We start from the raw sequence: 21,366 nt of genomic DNA on the forward strand, positions 1-21,366 counted from the left end.
CCTTTCAGTTCGGGCGCCACTGTAGATACATTAGGTTATTTGGAAGGAAGGAAGATTGAAAAATAAGCAACGCCTTCACCGGCAATCGAACCACGGACCTCTAAAATACGCGCTCAACGTGCTGACCACTGCACTACGAAGGCATGCTAAAACGACGGGAGAAATACCTAATACGCTTTCAGTTCAGTGTTTAATGCTATATTTTAAATCTTCAACATTCTTGAAAATGTAAAACGTACAATTACTAGGAAAAATACCACTTTTCGATGTAAGATATCTTTATATCGCCATATAATGTGTATAATAAACACTGATATTGTAAGAATACGCAATACGACTGTCCATCAATATATCCATCAATACGCAATACCATCAGCCACTGTTTAGTAATGTTGTTCTTCTGGACAGTTGCGAGATCCGGACAATACCCGAATAGGCAGTGAAAGCCACCCGGATTTCCGGATTCTGCTCTCACCTGTCGCCAGTGAGAGCTTCTCCTTTTAAATGCAATTAAAAGGATTTTGCTGTGCTCGATGTTCTTAGTAGATTGAAGTGTAACCTACTGATAGTGTTTTGTAATTCTGAGAAAAGCTTTGAGAGCATTTTTGTGAAACGTTCCAGAACTGAAAAGTGTTTCTTTTGGAAAATAAATTTCATCTAGCTGTCTTCGGTTTTATGTGCATTCAATCCATTACGAACCCGTACGCACGCAGCAATGCATTGTATGTATTCCGTGACTTCAATTATTTATTTATGTCTGAACTTTGTAAACTTATTGCTTACAATACATAATTTATTTTAATACTTTTTCTCAAGTATTTAATAAGAAAACGCTAATGTCACTTAATTCGATTAAGTTATTAATTTCTGCGATTAGTCAATAAAAGCAGCATCAAAAGAAATAATGTCTTACATCTAACTATATACTTCTTTAAACTTTATCGTCACTAGGAGATTAATGAACAAAATAATGTTTTTGATTATCCTTTCTAATAATTGGCTTGAAAAAATACCAAGAATAACGTATTAGACAGGGTTATTAGAGAATAATTTATTTAAATAAAACAAAACAATTATTTCTTTTTTTAATAGTAATAGAGCGTTTGTTAGTCGAAAGAATTACAACGAGAAACTTTAAAGGATTTAAAATAAACATTACCATAAAAAACGAATATAAAGTAAATATTGCACAAAAAAATGTAGTGCTTTTAAAAAGTTCAGATTAAAAAATTGTAGGATTCAATTTTTTTAAACCTTTGATATTTTTCACATTTTAAATTCTTTTACCTAGCCATAAAGACAAAAGCTATAATTACTCCAGAATAAAAAAAAATGCTAATAATTTTTTGCATGACCTCATTCGAGAGACTTATTCCTGTGTATGCTTTTATAAATGGATTTATTTTTATTGTATAACATTAATCCAATAAATATGGTGTCAAAGTAACAAACAAATAGTTTTAAATTTAATTTTACTTAATTTATTTTTGCAGTCTTCATATCAGGACATTTAAAGAATTTAAAAATGCTGTCAAACCTCTGTTTATTAAAAACTAGATCAATAACGTATCTCGGTGCGAAATTGTGTGATTATTTTCCTAAAATTTGAGGGATATTTTTTAAATCTAAGGAAATTTATTTCGTGAATATCCAGTGAATAAGTGAATTTCGGATCTTACTAATTTTTACTGTAATTGCAATTTTTTAAACTTTAAATAATTTTACGCTGCTCTTTTTAGGAATTTCCTAAACATAATCTGCAAAGTTGTCCTCTTCCAAAACTTAAAATTGGTGCATTTAATTATGGCAAAACACACGAGGGCTATCTGCCTAAGGGGAGGGGTGCCTTGGCGGAGGACTTTCTAGGGGAAACTGGCTCGTATTCACGTTACACATGGGAAAAACCACGAAAACGCCCATGCATCCAGCCCGTTCGCGGGATTCAAACCTCAAACCGAATTACCAGTAGTCAGCGACTTTACCGCTCGGCCGCTAGTGGGCCCCAAAACTTAAATTAGAAGTTTGAATTCTGAATTACCCTAAGGGTATGTTAAGCTTCTGGAATCAAATAAGAAGTCACTTCTAGAGGTTACAAAAGTTACTTCCGTTTTTCGCCATTTCCAACAAAATTTTGAGACGCGGGATGATTTTTTTTTTTTTTCAAAAAATAAATGAACACTACTTAATGAAGAAAATCTGCGTAGGCATGTAATAAAAATATTACGAATAAATGTAAAATAACGGTAATGAATAGTTTTCTAGATTTTGCTTGATTTAAAAATGCAATTTCAATTAGAAATGTGCAGTGAAAATTTTATTCAATTACCTACTACTTAATCGCGTTACCACTTCCTTTCTAGTTTCCATCCCTAATAAAATGTTAACGTAAGAATTAAGCCGAGAAACTGTTAATCCAGTGATGCGAAATTATCATGAATTTTCATTCCTTACGTTCCTTTTTCTTCTCCACCCTCAAATTACTTTTTAAACAATAACTGATGAGTGATAATGGTATATTTTTTAGTTGAGAAAATTTATTTAAATTTTATTTCTACTCAATTTTTGAATAAAATAAATTTTTACGCAAAATTTAAGTATTAATTTATTTAGATAAATTTCATGAACTTTTCGAATTAGGAAATATTGAAAATTTAGTAGATTAAATAAAGGAAATGTGTTTATTTCAGCATACTCATTAAAAGTAGGAATAACTAGTTTATAGCTGCTTAGCAATCCAATTTAACGTATGCAGAAAGAAATGCGGGTATCCATAACTGCAAACAACTCTTCGTCTTCTGAGCTTTCGTAACTATGTTATGTAGCATCGAATACCCGAAGAATGTTAATGATCCCATATTTTCCTAAGCGCACTCGGTTGCAACCCTCCAATAATAAATCATGCGAAAGAGAAGGTTGGAATAACATGTTATTCCTATGTTCCACTGATTCGCCTCTCCGGATTTTCCTGGATTCCAATATCGAAAAAAAAAGGAAGCTATATTTCCAGAATATTGAGAGACCTGTCATATTTTCTGAAACATTGGTAAAGTCTTGTCTTTGCGTGTAGCATTAGAATAAGGAAATATGAGATCGTGCAAAGAAATGCATTGATTCGGTGTGATAAAGTGTCCATGATTCCTTAAAAGTTTGAGATTAATAAGAGCTTAAATCAGTAATATTATTGCGTTTGTGTTTTAAATAATAAATGCATTCATACAAAACCCTTATTTCCTCAATGAAAACTTACGACACTTCGAGGATTACATAAGGAATTATTGCATTTTTCAATGTCTTCTTTTGTAGTGTAAGTGGTTAGCACATTCAGCTGGCAACTGGAAGATCCGCTGTTCGAATACCATGAGGGTACATTTAATTTCCTAAATTTACTGGTTCTTCCAAAAATAGTACAAATGTCTTCGCATTATAATTGCATTTTGGATAACTTTAAATGTGTGTGTATTTGAATTACGGCAAAGCACACTAGGGCTATCTGCCTAAGGGGAGGGATGCCTTTCGTGGAGGACTTTTTAAGGGAAACTGGCTCGTACACACGTTACACATGGGGAAAACCACGAAAACACCCATGCAGCCAGCCCGTTCGCGGGATTCGAACCTCGGACCGAACTACCAGTGTTCAGCGACTTTACCGCTCGGCCGCTGTTGGGCCCGGATAACTTTAAAGGTACCTAGCTTTTGACCAATTACATGAATTACTGAAATACAGTTAACTGTGATATGAATTTGAATGTTTTATAATTGATTGTTTATTATGATTTTAAAAGTGGGAAAACATAAAGGTTAAATAATATATATTTATGCTTCCTGTAATTAATGTTTTGGGGAAATAAAGGCTTCCCAGACGGGGTAATGATTAGTAACTTTGACTGCCATACAGAAGAGCCAAAGTTGGCCAGAATATCCAAGCCAACTTTGGGTTCGAATCCCAAAGTTGGTATGGATGTTTTAAATGTATAATGTCTTTGCATCATTGGGGGCACTTTAAATGTACAGCTAGCCTAATATCGTTTCGCCCTAAACAAGTTTCTCCCGTACCCTGCTCTGAAGCACCGGCGATCCCTACGTGGTGACCAAAACATTGGGTCATTTACCATTGAGTTCAATGGGATTTGACGCGTACGGATGTAAATATTTTGTAATTACGTCGTAAATATACATATAAATGTATATATTTTCTTTTTCTACAACACTTCAGAGTCCTAAGTATATGAAAACAACATATTTTTAAACAACATTTCATTCTGAACGGAATTAAATGCTATACTTTTCACAGGACAGTTTTCTCAGAATGGTTTAATTTGAATGAAATAGTTTCACAAGTTTTCGTTAATTACATTAGAAAAAAAAAATTAAGGTAATTCGATTTTATTCGGTTAAGGTACAAAAAAAATTAAGATCAAAGTTTATTGTATTATTAATATTAAAATTATGCATTATTTCTTTTCTATTTATAGAGCTTCTTCCTAAAATACTTTCTTAAATATGACATGATTTTTTGACTTCTGAGGCATCTTTTAAATCGAAAAATGTAAGTCAATTTATAATTAATGCTCTATTCGGTTCATTTTAAATTAGAGAATTATTAGGAATTAGCGAAATACTTTAAATAGTACTTGACTTTCTCTGAACATTTCTGAAAGGGAATAAAAAAAGTAAATTAAGTATTATTTAAAACTTGTAACTCAGTTATTATAAAATGTAAGGGGAATAATTCTTTTAATTATACTTATCAGATTTTTTTTTACCCTTCATTTTAACAATACATATTCCAAAACTCTTTATTACTTTCTTAAGTGCGCATGTCATAGCATTTGCTTTACAATACCTTTTAACAGATTGCTTTCCTATACGAACAATTCTTGCTTAAATAGTTTTATAACGTATTTGTCAACAGGATTTCAATTTATGTTTACAATTCAATATTAAGGTTATTATATATTTAGATAACATTTATAATCATTATAAATTAGATACATTTAATAATTAGATTTCTTCACAGTACTTTCACAGTTGTTTATAAGTGTATAAATTCTTTATTTCAAATTCATATATAAATAATTTAATGAATATTTATGTATTCTGTCAAAGGCAGATACATGCTTTTTGCAATCATATGCAACAATAATATATGGATGTGAAAAAAATTTGTTTTATTTAAAACATTTTGGCGTTTGGAAAATAAAATAAAAGTAGCGAATACTCTATCAAGGGTATCGAAAGACGTATACAATTTTAAATGTACCGTAAGGTATTTTTCATTCTTTTAAGCATAACATTTTGCTTAAAATCTATATTTTTGTAGTTCAACAGCTTAAAATTTTATAAAACAAATTCATAATCAAAATCGCACTGTTGTTAGTTATCGAAAAATAACCAAGATGTGATTTTTGCGTAAATGTCACTAAACTATACAAATTGCTATTATCCATCACACTATGAATGTTTCTTTCATGCGAAAGTGTCCCTTTTTCGATTTGTATGGAACTGTCGTGTGTCGAAATACTATCAGAACCGTGTCAAGCGAGCTTCTGAATGTAAACAAAGAACACCCCATCTGGTGACCCAAGCTTCAAAGTAGTGCTTCACTTCTAGTGCGGACTGGCCCCTCCTTCTTTTCCTACCTCCATGTTTCGTGGGGTCAGGTGGTAGAGGAGAGGTGTGGGAGACCCCTGGATCCTCTCCCCAATCTAATATCTCTCAAAAGTTAAGTAGAAATCTAACCTCCTCCATACTGGGAATAAATGATTTGTATTTTTTAGTGAAATTACACTAGTACTGGTCGATACATGAATTAAACAAAATACATTTTAATTTTATATTATGTTACAAAGATGATTTTAACTGCATTGAAATAAAGCAAAACTGGAATCTACTTTACCACCAATTTAGAAACCAAACTGTTCAGAAAAATAAAAAGTATCCACTTTTCTTACATAAAAATCTATATGCTTTTCCTCATACAGTTTAACCGCAGTTTATTAGTACAATTTATTAATATGAAATGAAGCTCATCCCGCTTTAAAAATATTTTTATTGTTAATTTTTACACAATCTAGAGTGCAATAAATAAATAAATAAATTTCCCATAAAACACTAGTTAATCTATTCTAGCAATATTTACTATTAGACTGTATTTACCAAAAGTATTCAGTCCGTATAGTTTGGAGGCCGTTGATTCAAAAGTTAGAAGACAATTCATATATTAATAAAATAAAATTCAAACATAAATTTTGAAACACGTAGGTTAATAAAGATTTAACAAAAACGCAATTTACTCCAAAGCTAAAAATATATTTTTAGATCAAATAATATTCAGTAAAATATGGTAATGTAAAGTAAAACAAATGAGAAATATTTTCTGATTTTTTTTTTTTTTTGCCAGTCTACTAATTTGGACATAACACTCAGATTTACTAACGCTTATTTTCGTCCTTTGTTTCTTTTTGCCCTTACATTAATAAATTGCCACACATCCAGCACTGACCGAGATTTTTTTCACGGTTATTTGGCAAAATTCTAAAAGTCCTGAATATATAAGGAGTAAAAATAATTCACTTCTAACTAGAAAATTAAAGCCGTGTCAATTGTTATACGGTATTTTGTACGGGGTTATGACATAAAACTTAATCTTTCAGTTAGTTCTCGGTGAAACTGCAGAAATACTGATTAACCGTTTAATGTCGATTTCAAAAACTCATAATACACCAAAACAATTACGGGGTTTTTTGAGATAATTGCAATGCTAATTTTGAAGGTGTTAAACGTAAATAAAACACTAATATTTGAAATAGAATTAAGAATAAACTAAGAAGAAATATGGTTGTCATTGGTTATCGAAATATTTAATTTAATTGTCTTGATTATGGAAAGTACAAAAGCGAGTGCAACTGATATTGTCAGTGAAAACGGAAAATTAAAGAAAAACGTTGTAGGATTTACTTTCTTTGGTAACATAAACTCTGCTAGATCCTACTAAGGAATACTGGCAACTTTTCGCACAAGTGTAAAGAATACCAACACCGAAGAAGATTTAAAAAAACACCTTTTATTATTCGTCAAACTCTGAACAGAAAAAGGCACGTACTTCATGCTTACAATAAAATCTACAACTTCAGCTGGAACTTAAGAATCGCTACACAATAAATTCAAAAGATAAAGATAGTGTTGATCTAAATTGAAGTTAAGGCTAACTAGGTTGACTCAACAACCTACCGGATGACTCAACAACTTACCCGGAGTTATTAAATGTCCAAAAAGGCGTATCAACCACTCGGAGTAACAGCAAGGAGAGACTCGTAACATGCACTATCTATCGAAAACACGCTTGGACACATCATCCCATTTGCTGTTGCCGTCGCGTTTAGCATGCAAAGCTGCAAGCTGTATACCGGCTATCTTCATTTGGTTGCTTCATGTAACCCTGCAGGGTTAGAAATGCCTAAGTGAGTCCTGGAAACAAGATATAATACATAAATACACATTTTTCTTATAAACTGGAAGACTATAATATACAATATTTACAAACATTTGCTTTGCATTAAATGATAGGTGAGGATGAAGTCAAAAACATGCTATATACACATATTCAGCTGAGAGTTCGGACAGAGCGGATGTGAAATCACATTCAAGCTTTATGCATCAAAATTTTGGTTACCGCTAAGCATGCAAGCAGCAAAAGACGAAGATGGCGGTTCTCAGGAAGAAACTTGTAGCTGAAACGTTCAAAGTGGTTCTTTATATTACATTCTTGTGCTCTCTGTTCGAAGCGTTGATTGAGATTTTTGAGAAATGTCGCCAACTGTTCGATCTTAAAGTCGTCGTGAAGACATTTGTTACGCACATAGAAGTTGGCATTTGTAATAATGCGAAAATATCTGCTTTGCACCACTTGAAGCTTCTTCAAGTTCCTTATCGGAGATAGTAGTCCATGCTGGCAAAGCGTAAGTCATGACTGTTCTGATAATGGATAGGTAAATAAGTCTCTTGTTCAGGTCCAGTGAAACATATTTCCCAATAATTTGATATAAACATTAGATAATTTAAGTGCCCTGTCACGCACATTATTAACATGATGTGTCCAAGTAAGGCTGTTATTAAATAAAACACCAAGATATTTGGCCTGGGAAACCACCAAAACAATTTCGTTGAATAATGAAAGCTGATTTTTGATCGGAGCGTTCCTTTTGCATTTCCGAATGATTAAGAGCTGTGACTATGAGGCATTCATTTGTATTTTCCATTGTGCACACCACTGTTCAATCGAAGGAATAAAATCTTGAAGATTTTGTCTGCGTGATTTACATGTGCAGGTCTTACAGCTAACGCGGTGTCATTTGCATAAGCCAAAATAGTGTTGTTTTGTGGTATTTCTGAAAAAATATACAGCATAAAATAAATACAATATCCGTCCTAGGACCGAGCTTTGAGGAACACCACTACGAATATTCTTTTTGCAGGAGTCAACATCATTTACGCAAACATAAAAAGTCCTGTTCGTGATGAAAGAATGTATCGTAAGTAAATGAATAAACCACAGAATCCACCCGTTTAAATACTTTGGCAAGGAAATGCGAGTTGAAAATGCGAGGTTCAGGAGGTGTTTAAGTGATTTGTTATGCAAAATAAGGGAAACCCTACAACCTTGAGAAAATCCTAATAATAAAATTAATGCATCAAAAGGAAAACAAAACTTTTTGAAATACTAGAAAATAAGGAAATTATTAACAGCAATCAAGCTTACAAGATTTATAGTATTTTACGGCAGATGTCTGTCTTACATTGAACTATAGGAAAACAACTTTGGCGAAGCAGATCCTTTATTTGAATAAATGCCAATGAATTAAAATGGACTGAAAATGAAGCTCCAGTTAAAAAAAAATTAATGAAACTGTCATAAATAATACAATAGTGATTGGAAAGTCATCTAATTTTGAAATATGAAGAAAGAAAAGTTGTAAAAAAATGGATACAGTTTTCCGTCCCTTTAAAGAGAAAAAATGGCGCTCTCTTCTTAAAAAAAACAGCGTATATTTTCAGCATATCAGGCAGATCGGCGGCATTCGAAAGAGTATTCTCAATGATGAATATCATATGATCTGAAGAAAGAAGCAGAATGGCTGAATCAGCCACGAAAGTTTTAATATTCTGCATGATGAATACTCAACTAAACTGCTGCGAGTCTTCCGATGCCACTGAAAATAAAAAAAAGGGTTGAAGAGAAAATTCACACTTTTTCTGCAAATACTAATAACCTCTTACTAATAAAATATGTTCAGATCAGTTATTAAAAATTCTTTTGACTCATTGTTGCTTTTTGTTAGCAATTTCATTATTTAGCTTTTTCGATCATAGGTACTTATCTTAGTAGGTTTTTTTCTCCTGTTGTAAATCTTTCCTTAAATTGTCCTGTTGAGCAAAAAAAATTTACCAGTTTAAGCAAAACATATTATGAAAATTATATCCTTATAAGATAAAAAGAAGCAATATTTATTTGTTTGAGTTGCTTTCAAAAATTAGAAATTAAATATTTAAAATATCCCGAATCTTTAACTTCACATATGATTAGAAATTGATGCTTAATTCTGAGTCCATTCATTCTATACTTTTTATCTCAAGAACAGAAGATAACGAATTTAAACCACCATTTTTTACTTCCTGCACTTTGAGAACTCAAGTTTTCGGGAATACATTAAGTTCTTAAGAAAATGCCGTATTGTCCTGTGTGTGCTAGTATAAGAAGTATGTGTATAGTATAAGAAGAATGTTAAAAGCTTTGTATTTAATATACACGTTAAGGTCAGTGTAAAGTTCCTCGCTCCGAAAATCTTAATATCTTTACAACGGCTCGCGAACTGAAATATGGTGAACGATAAATCGTGACCACCTGGATATAATTGTCTAGGCTCGTGGTACTCTCTGGGCACACATCGAGTGTGGGATAATATAGGTACTCCACCATATGTTCTATTAAGGAGTAAATAATTAGTAAGTCCAGAGAAGAAACTGGAAGATCCGTGGTTTTAGTCCCTAGAGGGTACAGAAGATTTTGAATGTTTTCTGCTTTAAGAAACTTAATAGTTTCTACAATTTAAATTGTTTATATTTGTCACCCCGTTTTTCTTAATTTTAATATTACTTTTCAATTGGAATCTGGATTACTGTTAAGATAATTCAACACTGTCCAGTCTGGTATCTGTACTCTAGATCTTTATTAAATTTTTTCGATGTTAAAGAATAGCATATATCATTTGTATAGACTGCATTAAATCTTTCATCTACAGAGGTATTTAAAGTTCCTTTGATTCGGAACATGCTCATTAAAAAGACACATTAAAATATGAACTTGATTGCTATATGTCCACAACGGTTTTCATTTCCTCAAATAATTTTGACGTCTTTTTCTTAAATGAATGGTATTAAGACTGATGTGCTATGAAACTGTACCAATCACTTTATTAATATCTTTAGTCTAGGTTAGGTGTGGTAAATCTTTTTATGCCTAACAACCGTTTACTAGTACAAAATTTCTTTTTCGCTCCTCGGTTCCGCAATAACTTAATGTAGCTTAAACACAAAGTTATTTTTTGAGTAGAAGCTTAATAAAAAATATATACAGTTAAATCCACTTATATATATAAGAATCAGAAAATTTATATCCCGCGTAGCTATCCGAGACATTGGTTCCAGCGAAACTGTTTCGGTTAGGAATCCTTCAATAATAGGAAAAGAAAAACTGTATTTCTCGATGACATTTCTCCTAGCCTTACGTTTTGTTAAGATGTGCTAATCCCGTTATGTGAGCTATAGTCACAGAGCAATATCTAAGAAAAGTGGGAAAGCCTTATATGGAAACAGTAGAGAGCTGCATGTAAGGAGAACGGACTTTCATCAAAAAAGGACAAAAACCTCAATCGCCCACAATTAAATCTTAAATCGCCACCTAGTGGATGGTAGGTACCAAGTTGACTATCCCTAGTCTAGATCTTAATTGTAATTTTTCAATGTTTAAGAATGGCATATATCAATTATATAGATTGCATTGGATATTTGATGTACAGCGATATCTGAAGTTTCTTAGATTTGGAATACGTTCATCAAAATTTCAGGTTCAAATATAAAATTAATTACTAAATTTCCACACTGGTTACCCTGCATTCAAATAATTTAGTAATATTTTTCTGATGTGAAAGTGAAACAGTATTTGCTGATTCGCTAGTGAGATTGGTTCGCTAGTATTTGCTGATTCGCTAGTGAGATTGGTTCGCTAGTATTTGCTGATTCGCTAGTGAGTAACTAGTAAAACAGTATTTGCTGATTCGCTTGCTATGAAACTGTACTATTTATTATATTAATATAAATTTCTCAAACGTTTTGGAGTGTACACTGACTACCAATAAGTATTTGGACACCTATGCAAATGACGATATCTGCGGTCCTAAGGTACGTCACGGACTCCGCCGGTATATATCGTGTAGGAAACAGCATTGGCTTTAGTGTCATGCAAGATGCCTCGCAGTTCGGAGCTCTCCGATTTCGAGGTATAATTATCGGGTATCACAAATGTGGCCGATCCTTAAGGGACATATCTAGCGATATGAAGTACCCATAATCGACAGTTGCCTATGTGATTAAGAAGTGGAAGGTGAGCGGTGATTGTCGGAATATGCCCCGAGTCGGCAGACCAACGAAACTGGGAGATAGAGACCGACGAGTGCTGTCCAGAGAAATTTGGAAGAACCGCACCTAACCGATGGCCCTCATCCGCGAGGAGTTTCAACAGGCATCCGGGAGTATTGTTTCATTGAATACCATCCGTAAGGAAGCACATCTGCTTGGTTTTCATGGTCGTGCTGCTGCCCATAAGCCTTTGATCACAAAGTCCAACCGCGATGCTCGGTTAATGTGGTGCAAAGCACATCGAAATTGGACCGTAGATCAGTGGAAACGGGTTCTTTGGAGTGACGAATCAAGGTTCACCCTTTACCGTTCGGATGGCAGGGTTTGGGTCTGGCGTCTACCTGGAGAACGTCTCCTGACAGAATGCATTGTGCCAACAGTCAAGTTCGGTGGAGGTGGAATTATGGCCTGGGAGTGTTTCCCCTGGTATGGGCTGGGATCCTTGGTCCCCGTTCATGGTAAGCTCAACTCCGACAACTACTGCACTATTTTGGATGACAATGTGCTTCCTACGTTGTGACAGTTTTACGGGTTGGACCCCTATTACTTTCAGAACGACAATGCCAGTTATCATGTTTCAACGTTAACCAAGGCTTGGTATGGTGCCGATGGAGTTCATCGAATGGACTGGCCTTCCCAGAGTCCAGACATGAACCCTATCGGGAACCTCTGGGATGAGTTGCATCGCCGAATTCAGGGATGCACTACCCGTGCAAAATCGGTGAAGGAACTTCTATGTCTTCTCCAAGTCGAGTGGAAGAAAATACCACTAGCTGTCATACAAAGATTTGTGGAAAGTATGCCCCGAAGTGTCCAAGCTGTAATTACCTCTCGTTGAGGCTCTACCAACTATTAATTTTGAATAAAGTTAGTTTTTCTTTTCTATCACAGGTGTCCAAATACTTATTGGTAGTCAGTGTATTTACTTCAATAAGGATTTTTTAAAGCTTTGCCAGTTAGGAGAAGATTATATATTACTGTAATCATCAAAGAGTTATAAAATATAATGGCATTTTAGTAGAATTTTATACATTTAAGTGAATGTTTACTATATTGTACGAAATTTTATAGAATTGTAAATTTTAATTTATTGTTAAGATTCATATAATTAGTAAATTTTAATATACTATTATTAAGGTTCATATAATTAGCGAATTTTCATATATTACAGATTTTCACGTAACTAGTGAAACTGAAATTAGTGCATATTTTAGATGGCATTTAATTGTGTTTTAAAGTTACATGCTCTTTATCACTTAACATAAAATATAAAATATACGGACCATTTCAAACGAATGCTTCTATGGTCATATTCAAATAGAGTAAGTGACTGACATCTTATTTCATATATTTTTGTGCGTTTTGTAGCATAATGCTAGTTAACATATCTAGAGAAGTTAAAAGACATTTTTGCCGAAGAATTTTTCTTTCACTGAGGTTTTTGTAGGAAAACTGGAGAGCGAGAGATGTCACATATCGAAGCGAAGTGTTCGTAACAGCTGACGTGTCTGAAACATTTTTTACTTCAAATAAATGTGAAGAAATGTCAGAAAATTTTTTCGACATTTTTTACTTATTCTTCAACAGCTTTCAAACTTTGAATTACACATCTATCGCAGTGTAAGAACAGGAAAGTTTTATTTTTTTTCGTACCTTATTTTAGTTAAGATCAAGCAGCAAAATGTAAGATATTTTTATTCCCGTAAAATAAAGTACAATGTACAATTTCTCTCAACCGAATTAAACGTGGAATTATTTGTTGTTTACTTTAACGTGCTGTAAATCAAAGTAAAAAAATATATATTAGTGTCTTTTTGCATACAGAAACAAATAATGCTATTTCTTTTCGCATTAAATAAATACTCCACAAGTGTTTTATATATTATTACACAGAATTTAAATTTTGAAACTTTACCCTTTCTTACCTTAAAAATATATCTTTTGTACATTTTGTTACTTTAGGTCCTTTAGAGTCCTTTAGAGTACTCTTAGAGTATTTTATAAACAATAAAAAATTATATAAGATGCAAAAAAAATCTGAAAGTTTCAGATTTTAACTCTTTCGCAACGAAGTCGCCCGTAACGCCGCCCGTTCATTCAGGCAACGGCAAACCGCCCCAACGCCTTGTTTATTTTCTACCTAGTTCTTTCCCCTCCACGTTAGTGTATGGCTCATTGGTTTCGCGAGTTGTTAAAAGACATGTCAATCATTCTTTTGAAGCAAATAAAGGAGAAATACGGAAAGCTATTGACGTTCGCAGGTGCAATCCGGCTCTAAGGTGAAACTGCACACAATGGAAGAAACCGCAGAAAAACCTCCAAGAGCAGCAAGGGGGAAAGGAAAACTATTCCAAGACAAATTCATAAACACGGGCGTTTTCGATGTTTGTTGAAAACAGATTTGGTCGTCTCTCAATGCGAAAGAGTTAAATTACGCCCAAAGGGGCGTTTTTTTAACGTTTTGTTGGTTACCTTTATTTATTAAATATCATGTTCTACGTACTCAAACCATAAAATTCAGTTCAACAGCAATAGAAATATTCTAACTTGTAGAGACATTAGGTATTTTGGAAAAGCCGGAAAGATGAAAAATGAGCAGCGCCTTCGCCGGGAATTGAACCATGGACCTCTGAAATACCGGCTCAGTGTGCTGACCACTACACCACGAATTTTCTGTCATATCCTAATGCTATGGAATAATGTATCATATTAATGTGTAACCAGAATTTTAAGTGTAAGCAGTAACTTATATAAGTAATAATTTATGTGTCATCAGCAGGCAGTAACTTATGTGTAAAGTAGCAGTTATGTATAGTGCAACAGTATATGTGTGTAACGCAACGGTGCATTGCAACTATGTAGTATATTCTTTAACTGAAACAGCATTTTGTTTCATACTCCGCAATGAATAACCCAATATGAGTGAACTACGATCTGAATGTTGCCATATGTACAATGTATTATGCAATTGTGTATCATATTAATGTGTAAGCAGTATTTTTCAGTATTTGTATCATAATAATGTGTAATTATGTATCAAATTAACGTGTAATGTAGCATGTATATGTAACTGAGCATCATATTAATGCACCATATTAATGTAGTCATATTAATGTAAGCAGTATTTCATGTGTAAGCAGTATTTCATGTGTAAGCAGTAATTTATGTGTAAGCAGTAATTCAGGTACAAGCACAAGCAGTAACTTATGTGTATGCGATAATTTAAGAAAAAGCAGAATTTATATGTTATCAGTAGGCAGTAATTTATGAGTAAGTAGTAATTTATGTTGAAGTATCGATAAACTCCCGGTGCGTCCTTATGGGGCCACAGGGAGTTGTTGCGTCTGGATAGGGGAGGGTGTGGGACATATGCCTGCTTACCTCTTTTAGACGCCAGGCGTCCCCGTCCTCCGTCACCTGTCACCTGTCACCTGCTACCGATTTGGAGTTGGATATATATTGGAAGAAAAGAAGTCAAGGTTGTAGGGTCATTTTGGAATTAAAATAAAAAATAGCACTTGTTTTTGACATTTTGGGGAACTCTGAAATTTCAGGATCTAACCCGTAATGCTCGAAGGGTTAAGATATCTTCTATTTTCCATCCCGATATTAAACATAACAATCCTTCTATGTTTTTTGTGAATATTACTCGGAGTCCTTGACCTTGCATCTCGTCAGATGTGATCAAAATAAATGCGAACACGTAATATCTTGTTTCCAAAACATTATTTTGCCTTTCTACCCACTTTTTGAGATTTTGCTTTACCAAAGCGTCTCTCCCTCCAACTATTGACTCACTGCTATAAGGATCATTCACTTACCGGACCACTGTAATGTATTTATTTTAATTTTAACTCACTAAGTGATGATTTGGAGCTTTACTAACATTTTTCATTAGCTTTAATCAGAATGTAAGATGAGATACATGTACACTGCTCAAAAAAAAAAAAAAAAAAAAAAGGGACAGTGCTATATCTCCTGTTCTACTGGGGCGATTCACGAAATTCAAATTGCGTTCTTCATGTCTCGAAAGCGCGACGTAGGATATATATTAGATTTATATATAGCACTATTCTAACATAGGTATTTTGACACAAAATCGGACTTTTTCTGAAATAACATACCAAGTTTTTTACATATTTCGATTCTACGACTCAAATTATGCCAGAATACCAAGTTTTGTAAAAATCGTACGAGCAGTTTTTGAAATATTAGCTCTCAAAATTTTAGCTCTTCAATGTTAATTGAATTTGGCAAATATTTATTTATATCTCTTTTTTTATTAAACTTTTTTGATTTTTTCTCTCACATTTCGAAATTTAGGTTCATTCCAAATAAAATTTACCCATTTTTTGTGTTTTATTTTTTAAATTTCTATTTTTAAATAATTTTTATAAATTTTTCGAAAAAAATTTTGAATCCTAACCTATGAAATTTTTACCATCATCTTAAAGTAGGTATATTTTTAAGCATATCTGCAAAAAGTTAGACTTTTTTATTCAAAATTTTCTAAGATATACACGAATTTACATATTTTCGCGTTTTGAAATTTGGCATCTTTTTTTTGAGCGATAATAACGCCAAATGTGGTCTATGGATTTTTGTTACACTGTATTGCCACAGCTATTTTTAACCTTAAATTTCAAGTAAAATTTTACGGAGAATTAATTATATGACATTTTTTCCCTCAATGATGCGTAATAAATATTTATTAATACTATATGAAAAGCTATTTTTTTAAATAAATTTTTTAATATTTTTTAAAATTTCTCTCTATCTTTTTTTTTTTTTTTTTTAAATAAGAGTAAATTTTTGTAAGAGTAAATTTTTACCTTCGGCGTTTTATCATCTGCTACTTTACTTCGTTTAAATCGAATTGTCTAAAACTGAGAATTTTCGTTTGATGTTTATTTGAATTTTATGACATTATTTTTTCTATTTTATGAATTTTATGACATTATTATTTCTATTTTATGAATTTTATGACATTATTATTTCTAAACAAACTGATGCTTTTGAAGTGGCTGAAATGGCGGCTGGTACTATCATCCATATTTTTAAAGCACAGTATATTTTTATAGAAACATAAGATTTAGAATAATCATTTTATAAAAGTCAAATTATGATATAAATATACAAGCCTCTAGAGACTGAATTAAAGGAAGTTCAGTGTTTATGTAGAAATGATCTGCAGCTACTTAATCGCTGGATAAGTCAGCAGATTACGTAAACAAGTAAGAATAATTATATAAACGACACCCAACATTCTGAATTCAATTAACAATAAGGATACGATGTTTATTAAATTCAAGAAGTTTTAAAACATAAAAAATCAACTCATTTTTTATCCTAAAATGTATTTTTGTGCGTAGCGTATTTTCATTATTCTAATTTAAAATTCTAATAATTCTTAAAATTCTAATTTAGAATGTAATGGTCAAGAACTGATTCCTAATCATCAGTAATATAATAAGTAATTATTACGGCTATTAATAAATCCTTCTTATAAAGTAATTGCAAATATTTCAAAAACTTTCTGTCTGAATGCAAATATTTTTAATTTTATATTAATCAAGATTGCACACGATATTATTTATTTGCACTTCAATTCTTAACGTCAGTTCTAGTAGAAGTTACAAATGAATTATATTTAATTAAGGATTGGATTATTTAATTATGGCAAAGCACACGAGGGCTATCTGCCTAAAGGGAGGGATGCTTTCGTGGAGGACTTTCTAAGGGGAACTGGCTCGTATACACGTTACACATCGGGGAAACCACGAAAACACCTATGCAACCAGCCCGTTCGCGGGATTCGAACCTCGGACCGAACTACCAGTGATCAGCGTCTTTACCGCTTGGCCGTTTGTGGGCCTTTATGAAATGGAAGGCAATAACTTTATTTAAAATGATTGTCAGAAATACCAAAATGTTTCGAAAAGTTGGATACTTTTTAATATACTTTCAGAATGCTTAAAGAAAAAGAGAAGAAAAATAAATTTTTTCGTAAAACTTAGTATTTGTATTTTTTTTAAATTTAAAACTTTTCAATGTTATGATATTTGGTTCTTGCGATTTCAAAAATAAAATATTTGACTAAAACATGAATGAATAACATTTTAAGAAACCAAATGTAGGATAAAATTGTGTAAAGCAATGGGCACAATGATAAAACTGTTTAAAGCAGTGTTGTTAAAGATGTTTAAAACATCTCTCTTATTTATATATGTAATATTAAAAGCACATGGAAAAGCCGGAACACTGTAGATGCGTGATTAGACCCATATTGAAGAAGATTTTGATTGCGTAGTATGCTAGTAATGCTAACTTGGTAATATCTAAAGAACTTGGCAGTCGAAGCAGTTTTAATTCCATTTTTATTTCCAATTGATATTTGTGGCCACAATCACTTGGCACTCTAGTCGTGCCTTCCACAGAAGATTTACATTTTTGATATTGTTGGGATAGAAAGCAAGCCAGCGAAATCACATCTTAGCACAGTAGCGAGCAAAAGCTGAAGTGCGTAGTTATGCAAGATGGAGGCACGCGAAGAGAAAAGTTTTGGTTTACAACGACAGTTTCAGTTCTTAATTATTACGTCATCGGAGTTGCGCGGGCCATAGAATGATCTAGAAATGACGCAATGCAGAGAAGTTATTACGATTTTAGAATAGAGAGGAAGAATTAATGTTTATAGTTATATTATAATTCTGATTCATATATTTTTATCTTACATATATATCTTTTCTGAACGGAACATTGAAAGGCGTGCAAAACTGTGCTTTACTGTATTTTCTCTTTTAATATAGTATGCAGTTTTCAAACTCATCGTAGTCTGGGTTACAAAGTATTCTTCCAACAGAAACGCAGTTCAAATAAATAAAATCAAATTCTGGAAAATTGATATTAATAAATACATTTAAAATGCTCAGTTCGAAGGAATGAATAGAAAATTTTAAAACAATTATCTGAAGAGACAGTGCAACACAAACAATTAAAATAAAAGTATAAAAATATAAAAATTACCTAAAATAATAACTATGACGAAAAATATATATAAAGAAAACTATTTGAAAAAAAAAAAAATAAACGCTGCACATTTATTTACGCAGTTCGAATAGGTAAATAGAAAATTTTAAAAGAGTTATTCGGAAAAAAAAAAAAAAAGAAAAGAAAAGAAAAAAAAAAAAAAAGAAAAAAAAACGTGCAACTTAAACAATTAAAATGAAATTCGAAAAAGAAAAAATTACTTAAAATAATAAGTTATAATTAAAAATATAATATAAAGAATATTATTTGGAAAAAAGGAACGATGGTGACTTTTTTTCCTCTCACGGGAAAGGAAACTAGGTTGCCATATATTAAGAAGTTCGCCAAGTGAAGTATACTTGGCGCAAACTGACAAAAAAGTGCCAACATAAATTTGTGATTTTCTCCGTAAATTTCGCTCCAAATTTTACAAAATTTCATATTTAGGCGTAATTTGAGTCGTAGAATCGAAATATGTAAAAAAATTGGTATGTTATTTCAGAAAAAGTCCGATTTTGTGTCAAAATACCTATGTTAGAATAGTGCTATATATAAATCTAATATATATCCTAAGTCGCGCTTTCGAGACATGAAGAACGCAATTTGAATTTTGTCAATCGGCCCAGTAGATCGGGAGATATAGGACTGTCCCTTTTTTTTTTTTTTTTTTTTTTGAGCAGTGTACATAGGAAAAGAGCTCTTGAAAGTCAGAGAAAGAGCTTCGGCAGAGGCTGCGCTGATTGTTGTACTACTCCCTCTACCAGCTGTGAGAAGATCGTTATCGGCATTAGCTGAGCCATTCGCATAATTAGTTAAGAAATTAGCAAACATTTACTTGGCTTTTGCTGTTGCAGAGCGCCAGCATTTAAATTTGGATTTTAAGTTCATGTTTACGTTACTTGAAATTTCCCAAGTAGCAGAGACATATTTGTAAGAACAAGCCACGCCTTATTAAGCTTAAATAAAAATGTTTGTTTAAACAATCTTCGAACTTTGTTTTTAGTTACTTATGAAGCGATAAGTCGTCTTACAATGTAAGTAGGAACAAAATACGCCGATTGGGGCGTGGAAGACTACAATATACGTTTTGAATGAGTTCTTTGGATACTAACTGCAAGATAATGCATGTATTGTAAGTATTTATAGCTGAAACGTATGGTAACGATTAGATGTCTCAAAGCTTGTAGTATTGATAAAGCATGCACATATTTTTGACCGGCAACGGCGTGGATAAAACCGCCGGACTTTGGTAGTTCGACCAGGTATAAATCCCGACTAACGGACAGGATACACGCACACTATTAGATTTGTATCCACTTTTCCCTGTATGTAACTCGATCGTGCTTAATACTCCTCTTTAAAAGAATCTGTTTCCTGAGACTTTTTTTTTTTTTGTTTACCGTATTCAGATAACACTTAAATGCACAGGTTTCACTCGCAGTTCATTCTCCCCAATAGCTCCTCAGTGTCCACCGTTTGCGATAACAGTCACGCTGAGTAACTATGATCTAGTAAATTTTGTTACGATGAGTGAGAATGAGATGATCCTGCATAGATAAGATGCTGTCAAATTTTGGGATAGATTTGAAAAGTGAAATGACGAAGAAATTAAAATATTCCATTATGCTTATAATGATGTTAAAATTTAGCCTATGGTGATAAAATGTTTCATATTTCAACAAAGCAACACGATAATGATCAATGAAGGACGTTATGGCAGGACGTCATCAGCAATGGTTATGGATCTCAGGATTTTAGCCCATGAACGGGCATTGTATAAGGGCTATCACATAAGTAGCATATGTTTACGACACTCCTTAGGAAGAAGGAAGAAATGAAAAAGAAAATCTCTAAAATATAGCCATTTTTTGATTCAGGACAATGCCTGGATATATGGTGCCGCTGTGTCATAGATAGGATACGCTGAAATTTGATCGCAATCAACATGAATTTGATAATTAATTTTGAATTAATTAATTTGGACGTACTCAACATTAAAAAATAATTACGCCTGCAGAGGATCTTTTCAGATGAGAAAGCGAGAAACGTCCTGCCTGCTGTGGTAAACATGACGTCACTAAGCGTTCTGTTTCATGTTTTTGAATTGTTTACGAAACAGTGTATGTGTGGGATTAAGGTTAAAAAGAAAAACGTGTGAGGCTCGTTGAGTCATCTAATATTAATTAAGATACTTAGTCTTAAAAATACAGGGTGTTTATAAAGTCTCGGACCCATTTTGATGTTTAATAACACATAAAATAATAAAGATAGATTAAAATTAATAGAATAAATGGTTAGATAGACTCAAAAGGTTTCATGACCCTTGTCAATGAACTTCCACGTGTGCCCCCTTCGTCGCACGGAGAATATCAAGTCAATATTCAATTCACGCCAGGTACAGGGAAGCATGTCGGCATCCACAGAGGCTATTGCTGTTGTCATTCTGGCTTTTCGGTCATCCATACTCGACACTCTCCTCCTGTAAACGTTGTCCTTTACAAATCCCCAAAGTAAAAAGTCCAGCGGCGTTATATCAGGTGATTTGAGTGGCGAAGGAATTGGACCTCCTCGCCCAATCCATCTTCCTGTAAAATGGTCATTCAAAGAACTACGAACGATGGTACCCCAATGAAGATGGTTCAC

The 21,366-nt window shown here is 32.9% G+C and overlaps 1 protein-coding gene across 1 annotated transcript in view; it reads left to right on the top strand.

Annotated features, from left to right (window-relative positions):
• Nucleotides 1–21,366, top strand: part of LOC118188648 (inactive dipeptidyl peptidase 10-like) — a 1,447,514-nt gene that overhangs the window by 726,747 nt on the left and 699,401 nt on the right. The window lies entirely within an intron of this gene.

This window comes from Stegodyphus dumicola, chromosome 6 (assembly GCF_044657685.1).
Source record: "Stegodyphus dumicola isolate Sdum_Otavi_A_Nest chromosome 6, ASM4465768v1".
Classification (NCBI taxonomy): domain Eukaryota; kingdom Metazoa; phylum Arthropoda; class Arachnida; order Araneae; family Eresidae; genus Stegodyphus; species Stegodyphus dumicola.